General features: G+C 42.9%; 1 protein-coding gene across 5 annotated transcripts in view; it reads left to right on the plus strand.

The window, feature by feature from the left end:
* WWOX (WW domain containing oxidoreductase) overlaps window positions 1–14781 on the plus strand; it is a 1124793-nt gene that overhangs the window by 492225 nt on the left and 617787 nt on the right. For 2 of the 5 annotated variants that reach the window (XR_010583895.2, XM_074026754.1), the window contains one exon: window positions 1–14781. This exon is cut by the window's left edge; it is cut by the window's right edge and continues 77018 nt beyond it. The exons of the other annotated variants lie outside the window; for them this stretch is intronic. The gene's annotated coding sequence lies outside the window, so the exon portion shown is untranslated. 5 annotated transcript variants of the gene reach the window in all.

The raw sequence follows: 14781 nt of genomic DNA on the forward strand, positions 1-14781 counted from the left end.
TAGTCTTCTGTGAGAAGTTTGCTAATTATTCTTCATTTAATAATGCCATGTATGATGGCCTTCATTAGAATGAATTCTTCTCAACACCTATGCCTCTTTCACCTCAGACATGCCTTCTAATTTTCTTTGGTAGTGTCTGCCCACCGAGGTGGTAATTTCTGGTCATAAGTCTAATTTAGTAGCTAGCTAAAGGATATCTGTGAACCCTTTGCAAAATCTATTGAAAAGGAACAAAAAAAGTCTATCTGTGAACCTATTAAATGACTTCAATCATATGAAAATCAGCCATCAGCCTTATTAGAGTGGTTGAATTTTTTTTAGTCTAGGAGCTTCCTTGGTTATTTTCTGTTAATCATTGTTGTATATCCTTAATGTGCAGGATATGATACTGTATAACAAGTGTTTTAAAAATATTTACAATTCTGATCTTATAAAGAAAAAAGTTACGTATGGTCATTTGAACTAATTGCTAAAATGACACTACATTAATTAGATAATTAAGGATCTTGAGCATGCGGCTATTGTATTCATTGGGCTGGAAGCCAACGTTTTCTATAGCTGAGAAAATGGGTTAGCATAATTCAAAATTCAATTGCTGTACCCTTTTTCATATGAATAGATAATACAGAATGAGTCTTAAATCTGGATTGGAAAAACTAACAGGAACTGGTTTTATTTTAATTGAGTTTTAAAGCACTTCTAGGCCATCTCATTGTCTTTATAGTTTAACCCTTTGAAGTTGTGACTGCCAGCATGCTAGTCTTGTCATCTTACACATTAATGGTAATGATCTTTTTAGATTTATTGTGAACCTCTAGGAATATTGTTTTTTAGCCAATAAATGCCTTGAAACATGGAATCAAAGTCTCTTTCTTCTTGGGCCCCTCCTCATTGGGAATAAATGCTACCCCTAGATTGAAGTAGTTTATACCAGCACATTTTTTTAGGTGCCTTAACTTATCAAGGTTATTTGTCAGGAAAATTATCTCTTGTAACACCAGGTTCTCTACCTTTAGATGACAGGACTTAATACAAAAGTTTTCCCCATACCAACTAGTAGTGTAAGTTGATTTTACATCCTTTTATTTTATAAAGTTTTGCTTATCAGGTTTGTCATCCTCTATTTGAAATTAAAATGTGTGGTCTCGAGATGACCTTAAAGTAACTGACCCCTAAATCTAATCACTCCTAGCGTCTGTGAAAATCGACAAATATGTCAGGTATAACTTGGTACGTCAAAACATTGTTTTAAATATTTCATTTGTAGGCAAGGCAAAGATCATTTTCAGGTTAGTCCTCTGAGAAGGAACACTGCGTACAGGAACATCTTTGGTTTCTCTGCTCTGTAATCGGCACTCATTGCCTGTGGGTTTATGTGAGCAGAAAATGTAAAGTTACATGTTCAGCACGAGTGAATTATTGATTGGATTTACGGCCAGAAGAATGTTCCTAAGTGGTCAATACATGGCCAAAGTATGTCAGGTGAAGGTAAAAATAAAGTAAGATCTATACTTTTGATAGCAATTGCTCTTGGATTATGTTACGCTTGTCATCTGAGGTTACTGTTGAATATAGATTAAAATGTTCATTGTATTAATTTAGACGAGAATGTGGCTTCAATGCATAGTTCTTACAAAGTGGAAGTATGGATGTTTTCTTAAATGTAGAGATTTATTTTTTCAAACATCATATTTTGTGTATGACCTGACATTGACTTGTCTACATTCTCTTTTGCTGTATGAGGACAGTTAAAAAATTTGGATACATTTTGCACAGAATTAAGAAATTATGGGCAATCTTTGTGTTTCTAATTATTTGTTGACCAATGACAACTTTACAAAACTGTCATCAGTCTATTGGTGGTTGATTGGTCCAACCTTAGCCGGACACCTGTGTGTCTGCTTAGTCATTCCGGGTAGGTGACTGATGACCCTCTGCTCAACAGTAAACTTGTTATGCATAGGATTATCATAAAAGTCTTCAGCAAGTTGAGCCAAACTATGGCTCCCAGCTACTTCTGTCAGGGGTCCTTATTCCACCCCTTGGTTGCAAAATGCCGTGAAGACCTGTTACGTCCTATGTCAGTTATGAGAGGCCCTTCCAGTGATGAACCGGGAACCTCCTATGGGAACCAGAGCTCTGCTAATTTTGGGGACAGGAAATGATGAAAAGAAGTGCCTTGTCCTTGAGGTATCACAGTCTTATGACAGAGTGCATGTTGTCAAATGCGCATTTAATCTACCTAAGCCCAACTTCATGCAAGAGACCTAGGAATTTACAGAGTGAAGGTGATTTCTCCATTCCCTTCTGCCAGCAGAGCTCCTGAAGATGGGAGTTAGAAGAAGTGAATCTTTTGTTTTGGAAGTCTTCGTCCTTGTGAGTCTCTTAATTGGGGTGTCTTGTAATGCAAGGTCTTTAAAGATGTGTGTTCCTTAAACTCAGGAGGCTGCTCTATCCCATGGTGTAACTAAAGAACAGAGCCAACGCAGTGCTGAAGGAACAACTGATTCTCTTGGCCCTCCTGAGAGTGAGGGTACAACTGGCTCCAAAGGAAATGTTGGCACTTCCAGAGTAATTCTGACAGTACTCAGATTTGCTTCGTGTACCCATTCTAGAACCTTACCTACTCAGTGTAAGATGAGATGCCCATTGTGGTATCTTCAAAGGAATTTGGAATCATGTCTTAATGACTCCATTAAGAATTCTGTTTCTCTTTTCTCTGAAAAACATCCCAGGTCGTAAAATGTAATGTGGGATTGTAGGTTTTGTGGGAAGATGCACTTGGCCGCAATTCCTTGAGAGGAGGCCTTGAAATGTCAGGGTCCCCCATTCATCTTCCCAAGCTGGGTTTGACCCAGTGATAACATAATGATAATGCAGGTGCCTTCAATGTCAAGCCATCAGGCGGAGGGTGGGGGTGTTGCTTGGCCCAGGAGCCCATGCCCTGATGTGGTGTTGGTAATCTAGAGGGTTTTGAGTTAAGTGCTTTTGACATGCAAAATCAGGAGTCAAGGGCGAAACTGCCTTTTAAATGCTCTTTCTGAAAGAGTCCACTGCAGATGTAATTGAGCCTCTCAGGTGAAGAGCTTTATTGGAGCAAAGCTGGTTAGTGTTGCATACCTGTTTGGGGGAATATTTTAGGCATCCTCACATAACTGCTATGTGACATTGCTGAAGGTCCCCAGCCTCCTTGCTCTCAAACACTTCAAGAAGGAAAATGCTGTTGCAGAAATGTCTCAGCTTTCCCATTCAGTGTAGCCCAAATCAACCTGTCCCTTCCTTTTGTGATCACAGTGTGTGATTACAAAGTTATTTGTGTGTGTGTTTATGTCTTCTGCACTGGACTGTGTGATCCATGAGATCTTGGACCATGTCTATCTTGATCATTTCTCCTTCTCTAAGACTCACACAAGGCCTGGCATAATCACTGTCATCACCATCACCATAGCTAGTATTTATTGCCATATACAGTTATGTAAGACACTGTGAGAAGCACTTTACATCAATTATTCCCAACCATGGAGTCAAGAGTCAAAGATGGTCAAATTGGCCAAGATGAAAGTGTTTGCATTTTGGAGACCCAGCATTTGAATCCATAACCCCAAGACGTGACTTTCCAGGCTTGGGATTTCGCACCATGTCGCTTAATCTCTTAGCTTACATTTTGTCATCAATAAAACTGAAATAGTAGTTCCCATCTGCTGAGTTTGCTGTGAGGATTAAAGACAAGGACTGATCTAAGTCCAGCGTGTAATGGGAGCCCATTACAAGTGAACTGAGGTGTTATTTTTATGTATACCTTATAAAGTTTGAGTGTCAGGCATGCTGTTGAGTGAAAGACGACAGACTCTTACCAGAGTACGTATTCTATTCTGTGATACCATTTGTGTAAAGGCGAAAAGCAGGCAGGATTCTCCATGTGATAGAAGTCAGAATAGCAGTTACCTTACCAGGGGATGGTGATCTTGAAGGGGCAGGAAGGAGCCTTGTGGTATGCTGGAAATTTTCCATCCATCTGGTGATGTGATCACGTGGGCGTGTGCACGTGTAAAAGTTCATCAAGCTATACACTTAATATGTGTGCACATCGGTGCATGTAAGCAATGTCTCAAAAAATTTGAGAGAATTTTTCCTTCATTGACAGAATTTTTCTCCTGCCTCAGTCAAAGCACACAGTGGGTTTTCCCAACAACTGAGGTGCCTGAGGGCTGGGAGCTAAAGAGGCAGAAAGACTGAGAGGACGTTTCACCTAATTCCCTATTCAGTTGAGGCCTCTACCCCTGGCCTGTTCAAAGGCAGTTATGGATCTTTTACTCAAAACCTGAAGCTAAAAAGAAATTCTTCAGCCATGTCCGTGTGAACTAAATTTAGTGTCAGATTTACAAGGCTGTGGTTCTGACCACCCCCGGGCTATTTCTGACCACAGGACAGCTTAAACGGTGTGGCCCATAAAATATAATCTGCAAGCTCAGGCTGAATGTTGATCTATTTAGGGCCAAGAGGAGACCAGGCCTTGGCAGCAGTTCTCCCTGAGGTAGGATCTTACGCTGAATGGAGACCATCACCCTGGCTGCCAGCCCCAGGAGGCTGGAAATTCCTTAGCATTCTGTATCTTTGGGGATCAGCCACTTACTTGTGGGGTTGACTCTTACAGCCTTTGACCACCTCCCAAAAGCTGGATCCACTGATGGGCCCCCAACTCAACTTTCAGTGGCCAAAGTACTTGGGATTAATTTAGCAAGCCCCAGGCTCCCAAGAGGCTCCCTTGTTATTGTGGGTTTTTCCTCACTTCTCCCTTATGGTGGCCCCACCAGGACCCCTTGACTCAGTGAGCACTCCTTCTCAAGTCACTTCATAGCACTATCTGTTTGTTGTTGCTGTCGTTTCTTCCTTCCTTCCTTCCTTCCTTCCTTCCTTCCTTCCTTCCTTCCTTCCTTCCTTCCTTCCTTCCTTCCTTCCCTCCCTCCCTCCCTCCCTCCCTCCCTCCCTCCCTCCCTCCCTTCTTTCTTTCTTTCTTTCTTTCTTTCTTTCTTTCTTTCTTTCTTTCTTTCTTTCTTTCTTTCTTTCTTTCTTTCTTTCTTTCTTTCTTTCTTTCTTTCTTTCTTTCTTTCTTTCTTTCTTTTTCTTCCTTCCTTCCCTCCTTCCTTCCTTCCCTCCTTCCTTCCTTCCTTCCTTTCTCTCTCTCTCTCTCTTTTTCTCTTTCTTTCTTTCTTTCTTTCTTTCTTTCTTTCTTTCTTTCTTTCTTTCTTTCTTTCTTTCTTTCTTTCTCTTTCTTTTTCTTTTCCTTTCTTCCTTCCTTCCTCTCTCTCTCTCTCTCTTTTCTTTTCTTTTCTTATTCTACCTAATTTGTGCTTGGCTCCTCTGCAGAGGCCTGCTTCTGGTCCCTTCCCCTGCACCTCCGAGGCAGGGGCAGATTCCCCTATCATGGTGCACTTCTGCTTAATTCTATGGGCTTTGCATTAGAACTCACCTTCTGGAATCTTTTACTGTCTTGTGCTCTTTTCCAAGCTGCACATCTTCCTTCCCTGTAGAGGTTTGGTGATCAGCGTGGTGGCTCATTTCTGTAATCTCAGCAGTTTTGGAGGCCGAGGCTAGGGGATCACTTGAGCCCAGGAGTTTGAGACCAGCCTGGGCAATATAGCAAGACATTAGCTCTACCAAAAACAAAAAACAAAAACCAAAAACAAACAAACAAAAAATTAGGTGAGGTACAGTGTTTTACGCCTGTAATCCCAACACTTTGGGAGGCCGAGGTGGGATGATCACTTGAGCCCAGGAGTTCGAGACCAGCCTGGGCAACATAGTGAGACCCCGTTTCTTAAGGCCGGGCGTGGTGGCTCACGCCTGTAATCCCAGCACTCTGGGAGGCCGAGGCGGGTGGATCACAAGGTCAGCAGATCGAGACCATCCTGGCTAACAGGGTGAAACCCCGTCTCTACTAAAAATACCAAAAAAAAAGCCGGGCGTGGTGGCGGGCACCTGTAGTCCCAGCTACTCGGGAGGCTGAGGCAGGAGAATGGCGTGAACCCGGAAGGCAGAGCTTGCAGTGAGCCGACATTGCGCCACTGCACTCCAGCCTGGGCGACACAGCGAGACTCTGTCTCAAAAAATAAATTAAAAAAAAATAAAAGAAAAAAGAAATATTTAATTAAAAATTAAGAATTGGAAGTTGCAATGAGCCAAGACCACACCACTGCACTTCAGCCTGGGTGACAGAGCAACATTCCGCCTTGAAAAAAAAAAAAAAAAAAAAGAGGTTTGGTGCCAGGACACCATGAAATAGTTACTCTAGGTAACCTGAGGTTAGAAAAGCCTCTCCATGTCTCAGTTTCCTTCCTGGCAAAATGGGGAGGTAAGACCAGATTTCTTCTCCTTTAGTTTTGTTTTTCTAGTTAAATTCTATTTATTCTTCATACCTACCACCTGCCAGTTGCTGTATTAAATGCTGTTTTACTCATTATCTAATTGAATTCTCCAACAACCTTGCAATACACTTGTTATCTCCATTTTATAAACAAGAAAATGGTGACTCAGAAAGATTAAGAAACTTGCTCAATGCAACCAAGTCACAATTTTAATATTAAAAATAATGAGCATTTATTGAGTGCTTATTGAATGTGTATGATTTAGCTGAATCTTTCACATAATCTTATTTCATCCTTTTCATAACCCTATGATGAAAATGCCATTATTATTTCTTTGACATAGAGGAATTTTGATTTAGAAAGGTTAAGTAATGTTCCCAATAATATCTATCTGTAATTTATGGGTCTTTAATTTCAGACTCGGGTTTAAGTCCAAAAGTCATGCCATTGTTACTGTATACCATGTTGCATGCCTTAATATATCCAATGGAAAAATCCCTTCTCCCACTTTTCTTAACCCTACAAGGTATGCCAAGATTCTATAGCATCTGAATTTGAAAACCTCTACTAATTCATGAGGCAATCTATTTGATAGTGGTGTGATACCGTTAGTATTCCTTTTTTAGAGATAAAGCCTCACTCTGTTGCCCAGTCTAGAGTGCAGTGGCGCGATCACAGCCCACTGCAGCCTTGACCTCCCAAGCTCAACCAACCTTCTTGTCTCAGCCACTTGAGTAGCTGGGACCACAAGCAGATGCCACCATGCCTGGCTAACTTCTTTTTTTTATTTTTGTAGAAGAAGAGTCTCCCTATGTTGCCCAGGCTTGTCTTGAACTGGGCTCAAGCAATCCTCCCACCTTGGCCTCCCAGAGTATTGGGATTACAGGTGTGAGCCACTGCTTCAGGCCCAGTTAGTATTCTTTACATTTTTAAAATACAATTTCAGGGAAAGCAACAAAAGGAAACATAACTCTGATAAGAATTAAAGAAAAAAAAAAAAGAAAAACAGTTCATCAATTCTCTTACAGAGTTTTATCATCATCCCATTCATAATTGATTCCAAACGTGCTTGAATCTTTCAAGATAAGTGTCTTATTGATTATCTTGAAAACAAGCGATCACTTGGCATACTGAGATTCGCTCAGTGCCCTCCCCTGATTACCGTAAACAGAAATGTTGATCAGAAGAAATGTCACTTTCTTTGGCATTGGATCCATAGGGCATTCTGAGGTATTGGGTGTGGGGAGTGGAGGGAGTGAAGTGGCCCAGATAGGGAGGTGCTTGATGGCTTGACTGTGGCCTTCACCTTGCTTTATGAGGAGCTGGATACAGACATTTGTTGGCCAGCTAATACCATCTTGATCTGTTATATGATCCTTAGGCCAGGATTTTTTCCTGGTAATTGTGCAAAATGTCCCAGTGAATGCCAATTCCTTGCTGTCAGGAAACATTAAGTTTCTTAAGTGACATCCTTTTTCTGCACGTTTACTTACGGTTATGTAAATCAAGCGGGCCTCCCCCTTGGAAATGATTGCAGTGTTTACAAGGGACTTAACCTGGTCTTTTGTAGTTGTGGCAAAGAGATAAAATACAAATGTGGCCTGCAGTTCAGTTCAGCGTTTTGAAGCTGCATCTGCTCCCTGGGTGGTGGTCACAGCCCTGCTCTGTGGCCCTAACTCTTGTCTTCCTGCTGGCGGGCCTTGCACGGGTGCAGAGAGAGTTAGTATTGGCAAGGTAAATGGATAAATGGCGAAGTTTCCCCTGGGTGGCTCCATTGCTCCAGGTGAAGCTCTTGAAATACCCTCTATATGACAATAGCCTCAAACTTGAACAGGTTGTAGCGGTTGGCAAACAGAAGGAGACCAGACTCATGGCTTTTGGGTGCAGATAATGGAGATTCCGTCCGTTGCGTTTAATTCCCAGCTTGATCTATTGAGGCTGCCTGTGGTGAAATATTGGTTTATATCTTGGGGGGCCAGGGTGGGGCTACTCTGTACTCAGATGAGGCTTGCTCTCAGGAACTTCTTGTTCATCAGCAAAATCTGCCCTGTTTGGGCTCTGAAACTTAGTTTTGAAGTGGCCTCTCAACTTTCTTGCAGCAGGTCATGAAGAGGAATGAAACACTCTTACTATAATCACAGAGCTTGCAAAAGCTGTCTGGAGGACAAGTTAGTCTATTTTTTTGTAAGTGAGAACACTGAGGCTCAGAGAAAGTGAGGTCATTCAGTCACTTTCTTGTCTAGTGTTCGTTCCTGCTGAGATGTCCTAGGTACCTCTTAATGCCTTTAACATCTGCTAAGAGTATGTCACTTGTTGATGTAGCATCACTTTATTGAGCAGCTACTATGTACCAAACACTTAGCATATGCTTTTTGGCATTATGAGCTGAACCCAGGGTGGTCTCCGTGGAGAGGTGCAGGTTTATCCAGGGTGGTGGGAGTGGTAGTGGTGGTAGAAGAAGAGGAGGAGGAAGAACTTCTCAGAAAGAATTGGCAGCTCCCTCTTTTGTTTCTTATCTCTCACTCTCCAAAGCCTGTTTCTGGGAATGTGGCCGTCATAGAAGTAAATGAGACATCCCTCTCATCTGCACCAGCCTCCTTATTACGACCTTATCAGTTACCAGTAGATTCTCCCACCATTGCACTTGTTTTTTCCTCAACCAATTATATTTTAGCTCTCAAGTTTTGGCAGGGTTGAGTCTAGTATTTCTGTTGGGATCCAGGGAGCATATGGCGTGTTCTTTGTCATTTTTTAGAGTTTCTTATTGTGGTAGGTGCTAAGGAGGGAACAGAGGGAGGAGGATAGAGGAAAAGCAAAGCAAAACAAAATAGAAGAGCACAAATGAAGAACATTTAGTCCATTCTGTACTGGTCCTCCTGAATGAGGGAACACATGCCAGCCAGGTTGCCTGATTCATCTAGTTGTGATTTTATTGACAGTCATTTCTACGTATCCGCAGAGGTGGTCATGAAAGGGGGCTGATGCCTTCTTTCACTAGCTTCGTGTGTCTGGCAGTTCTGTCCTGCCACTCATTTCCTCATCGTCTCCTCAGCCTCCCTGCCCATGGCACACCTGAGCCCACCTTGGCAGAAGCTGCAACTCTTCAGTGCCTCCCTAATGAGCCCATTGCTAACGCCCCTGGTTAAGTTACAGTAGAGAGGTGGTTGCTTAAGCAAGTAGTTTCTGGTAAAGGCATAAAGATAACCCACCATTGGGTGATAAAATGCCCCGATTGAATCTAAACATATAGACTTATGAAGGTAAAACTATAGCTTACAACGTGCGACTCTTCACCTTCATTTAGTTTCTTCTCGTTTAACTGTTTGGCCATCTCTCTGCTGGCTTTTCTCCCCTTCTTTCTCCCTTCTGTAGAATAAAATGTGGACCATTAACTATGATGCTACTTCTTAGCTGGAAGGTGAGAAAAGATGGAAAACTCCAGGGGAAGAGGGTCTTTCTTTAGGGAGTTGGCATTTGTTGGAATTTCCCGAGAGCATTTCATGATTAGTGACAGTGTATCTTCTACTTTACCTGAAGGCTATGGTCACTCAACAAATTTTGTGCTGCTTCTTATGTGTCAGGCACTGTGATAGGTCCTAGGATTATAGAAATCAATAAACTATGATTCCTGTCCTTAAGGAGAGAAACACATATAGGATAGGAAAATAGCTTACCATGTCTGGTAGATATTAGGCATTCAGGTAAGGATTGTTGAGGAAATCAAGTGTATTGAATTCTGTCTCTCTTTCTCTCTCTCTCTCTCTCTCTCTCTGTGTGTGTGTGTGTGTGTGTGTGTGTATGTTTGTATTATAGGAAGTGTCTGTTTCTTTGTGTGTGTGTATTAAAGATAGAGATAAAAAAATTATAAGTAAAATAGAAATTTATTTCTCATGGTTCTAGAGGCTGGAAAATTCAAGATCAAGATGCAGACAGGTTTAGTGTCTGCTGAGGGCTGCTTTCTATGCTTCAAGATGGCACCACATTGCTGTGTTCTTATATGGTGGAGGCAAGTGTGTTGAATATTCTAAGAAGAATCGGAAGGTGTTATCGTATTATGGAAGACAGATCCAAGATGGTGGCAGTGGTCAAGAAGGATGCGGGAAGCACCCTTCAACTCTAATGTTATTTGAGCTGCTCACTGAAAAGTCAATAGGACTCTCCAAGTTGGGGAAGAGGGAAAGGTTTTTCGGGAGCAGATTCGACAAGTAACATTGAGAACACAAAGTGTATTTCTCCATAGATGGTAACACTAGGTGTTGAGGAGACATAACCAAGTTCTCCTGCAGTTTTTGTGTTCAGGCAGATGGAAATGTCTTGTAACTCAGTAAAACAGTTTAGAAATTTAAGGCCTTTGGAGAGAGTAAGTATTGAGAAGGCACATCTTCTACATTGTTGACGTGAAGGAGTTGCAGGGTTGGGTAGAGGGGATCAGTGGCACGTCTAGTGGGCTTCGTTTGTAAGGCCTGATTTCTAACAGATCATGCTGTAAGCTTCAAATGGGAGGTGTGCCTGGGATGGTTGCAGAGGAGTGGTTAAGAGCTCAGACTCCAGAGTTTAGATAGCACCAAGCTGCCACACAGGACACTGTGCATTTCTAAATCTGAGTTTCTGCACATGTAAGGAGGAGTAATATGGTACCTCCTCATTCAGTTGAGATGCTCTGGAGTACACATGCAAGACACTCAACTCACGGTGGCTCCACCAGTGTGAAAATGTGTTATCTCCCCTAATCTGAAGTACAGAAGTCAGGTGGTCAGAGGTGACATGCCATGGTGTGGCTCTGCTTCTCTGAGATTCTCTATCAACTTCTCCCTCAGTTTCACCCTCCTTTCTCCCTGTTTGAAGATGGTTTCAGCACTTCCAGACATCATAACCAGACAGCCTGTTGCTAGAGAAGAAAGACACCTTCTCTTCCTATATGTACCTCTTAGGAACAAGAGAACCTTTTCTCACGGCCCCTCAACACACTTAGGCTGACATCCCATTGGCCAGAACTGTATCAAATCTAAGTAGCCTCAAATGAAGCATCTGGGAGCACCAGGACTGGGTCTTTAGGCCGTGGAAGAGTAACAGCCCAGTACACAACTGTCTCCAACGGCCAGCACGTAGACCTTTCCTCACACTTTCCACTGTTTGCATCCACCCTTCCCTCACATGTATTTCTATTACATGGAGTCTCACTTTATAGTCCTCATTGAGAGACTGTGGTGTGGTAGACAGATACCAACTTTAACCTCAGACAATTGGGTTTTGGATTTAGGTTACCACCATTTATCTTCTCTGTAACCTCAGACGAGTTGCTTGAGTTCTCTGAGTCTCAGCTTACCAAGCTCTAAAATGGGCATAACCATATCAGTTTGTTTTTCCTGTTACAGGGAGAACAGACTGAGATAACTAAAGTACCTGATTGAGTAACTGCTCTCTGAAGGTGGAGGCTGGACTGCTTCACTGGACGGGGTGGCCTGGGGTTATTTTAGTGCCGTGGTAGTTGGTGACAAAACTGAAAGAAGATGTAACTAGAGAAAAGGTACTCAATACAGGCTCTATGAGCTACCACCACTGCGTCTAGTTTTCTAGAAAACCACCACCAGCCACTCTCTGTACAAATGCGCTCAAGTGACCATAACCACCAGTGTTTGTAACAATGCGCCTATTGACTTCTTATTTCAATAGATATCCAGATTTATTATCCCTCAAGGTAAGCATCGATTTTACCTTTGTCTCAGTCAATATTTACCTCTGAGGTCAATACGTGTGGATATTCACCTCAGCTGCAGTCAATATCCATTTCGTATTACAATATATGATGTGCATATGTGAAAATAAAGAACAGCGCGGTACAAAAAAGGTCTGCTAGTCAAGGAAGCTTTTTGCAAAGCGGATGTGTTTTTCTATTTGTTTGTTTGTTTGTTTTTACTGTATCACTCTTTGGAGGTCAGGTTCTATTTCATTAAATAGGACATATGTGTCTTCTGCCAAGATGCGGAATTTTGGGAAGGCTAGCGTGATAACAAATAAACATTTAAGCAGCCATTTAATGATATTGAGTTGAACACAATTTCTCAGAAGTCTCTGCATTAAATTACAGCTGTAAGAACATACGCAAGCAGCACATTCCAAGTGTGATGAGAATGGAAACATTCCATAGGACACAGAGTTATTCCTCAAGCCCCTGGACTCGCAGAGAATCAGGTGTATGAAGCAAGCGGTAAAAGACAAGAATCAGGAAGCAAAGAGAAGGAGGAAGAAGCATCAGTGGAGTTGCTTCTTTTTAATTTTTAAAACCAGAGCTGGAAGACAAGGCCTGGCATACATCCACCATCATCGATGACCTGGGCTCCTCTTCTCTTTCTGCTTTGTGACATTGCTTCCATCTTCATGGTAACTCGCTGTCCAGAATGACCACAGGCAGCATGAAAACAAAAAGGTCGAGAGGGCACTAACTTCCTCGCTTTTGAAGGGCTTTCTAAGAAGCCACACCCAACGCTACTGCTTCTCTCCCAGTGGTGATGATTTAGTTGCTTGAGCACAGATAGCTGCCAGGGAGGCTGGGAAGTGCAGCCTTCAGTCCTAGCACCAATGTGTCTAGGCAAATATAAAAGCTCTGTAGCGAAGGAAGAAGTGACAATGAATATTTGCAAACCAGGTGTCATTGCCCTCCCCACCCTACCTTGTTCCCCTGGAGTGTATCCTGATTCTGTTGAGGATCACTTGATCCTGATTTTATTTATATATAGACATAGATATAGGTAGATAGATAGATAGATAGATAGATAGATAGATAGATATGTAGATATGTAGATATATAGAGAGAGATATAGATAGATAGATAGATAGATAGATAGATAGATAGATAGATAGATATGTAGATATATATAGAGATAGATGAGATTTCGTTATATTGCCCAGACTGGTCTCAAACTCCTGGCCTCAAGCAGTGCAGCCACCTCGGCCTTCCAAAGCGCTGGGATTATAGGCTTGAACACCATGCCTGGCTTTGATACTGATATTTTATTGTTGTAACTCACAGTTTTGTCTGCCCAGCATTGTCCCCCCATCACACTTGTACTATCCCATTTTCCTTTGCCATGCACCTGTCTTCCTCTTCAGTTTTGATCACAAAATCACAATTCCTGACAGCCATAGAGGTGGGCACATGACCCAGGTCAGACCAGTCACAGTTCTTGACTCCCGGCCACAGTGCTTGATGGGAGAATGAGCATATATGAAACCAGGACAGTCCAAGTTCTTCTGGGAACTTTGCTGCCACAGTTGTTGGGGGAGGTATTTGCATAACTTCACCACACACAGCTAAGCTGGGGATCCTGCTGCTTGGCAGCATCTTCCCAGCGTACAACAGAGGAAAACTGCCTGTTGCAGAAGAAAAAAAAATGGGACTGATACACAAAGAGAATCAGAAAGGAGCAGAGATGAAACAAAGACAGAGCCAGCAGGAGTGCAAGCTAAGGACATACCAGGAGCTCCTGGGTCAGCTGGCCCATACATTTGTAAGCTGTAGACAAACAAAAATTATCTTTGGGTTCCTTCTTTAGCGATTGGAGTTGGAGGAGGATGACCTTAGTTTGTGTCTTTGTCGCACTGTCATTATATCCAGCTTGTGTAATCAGAAACACTATTTAAGTCTCAGTTTCGCTGGGCACAGTGGCTCATGCCTGTAATCCCAGCACTTTGGGAGGCCGAGGCAGGTGGATCACGAGGTCAGGAGATCGAGACCATCCTGGCTAACATGGTGAAACCCCGTCTCTATGAAAAATGTAGGCCGGGCGCGGTGGCTCAAGCCTGTAATCCCAGCACTTTGGGAGGCCGAGACGGGCGGATCACGAGGTCAGGAGATCAAGACCATCCTGGCTAACACGGTGAAACCCCGTCTCTACTAAAAAGCACAAAAAACTAGCCGGGCGAGGTGGCGGGCGCCTGTAGTCCCAGCTACTCGGGAGGCTGAGGCAGGAGAATGGCGGGAACCCGGGAGGCGGAGCTTGTAGTGAGCTGAGATCCGGCCACTGCACCCCAGCCTGGGCGACAGAGCGAGACTCCGTCTCAAAAAAAGAAAAAAAAAAAAAAAAGAAAAATGTAAAAAATTAGCCAGGCGTAGTGGTGGGCGCCTGTAGTCCCAGCTACTCGGGAGACTGAGGCAGGAGAATGGCGCGAACCCGGGAGGCGGAGCTTGCAGTGAGCCGTGATTGCACCACTGCACTCCAGCCTGGGTGACAGAGCAAGACTCCATCTCAAAAAAAAAAAAAAAAAAAAAAAAAAAGTCTCAGTTTCGTCTCCTGTCAATTGGGAAAATATCGTGAGGCTGAGATGTGATCATGTTTGTAAAGTCCGCAGCAGGAGCGTGATAAAGTCACTTCTCAACTCCTTCTCCTGGCTTATTAATGCCCATCCTTTAACCTGT

The sequence above is a fragment of the Macaca fascicularis genome, chromosome 20 (genome assembly GCF_037993035.2).
Source record: "Macaca fascicularis isolate 582-1 chromosome 20, T2T-MFA8v1.1".
In the NCBI taxonomy this organism is placed as follows: Eukaryota; Metazoa; Chordata; class Mammalia; order Primates; family Cercopithecidae; genus Macaca; species Macaca fascicularis.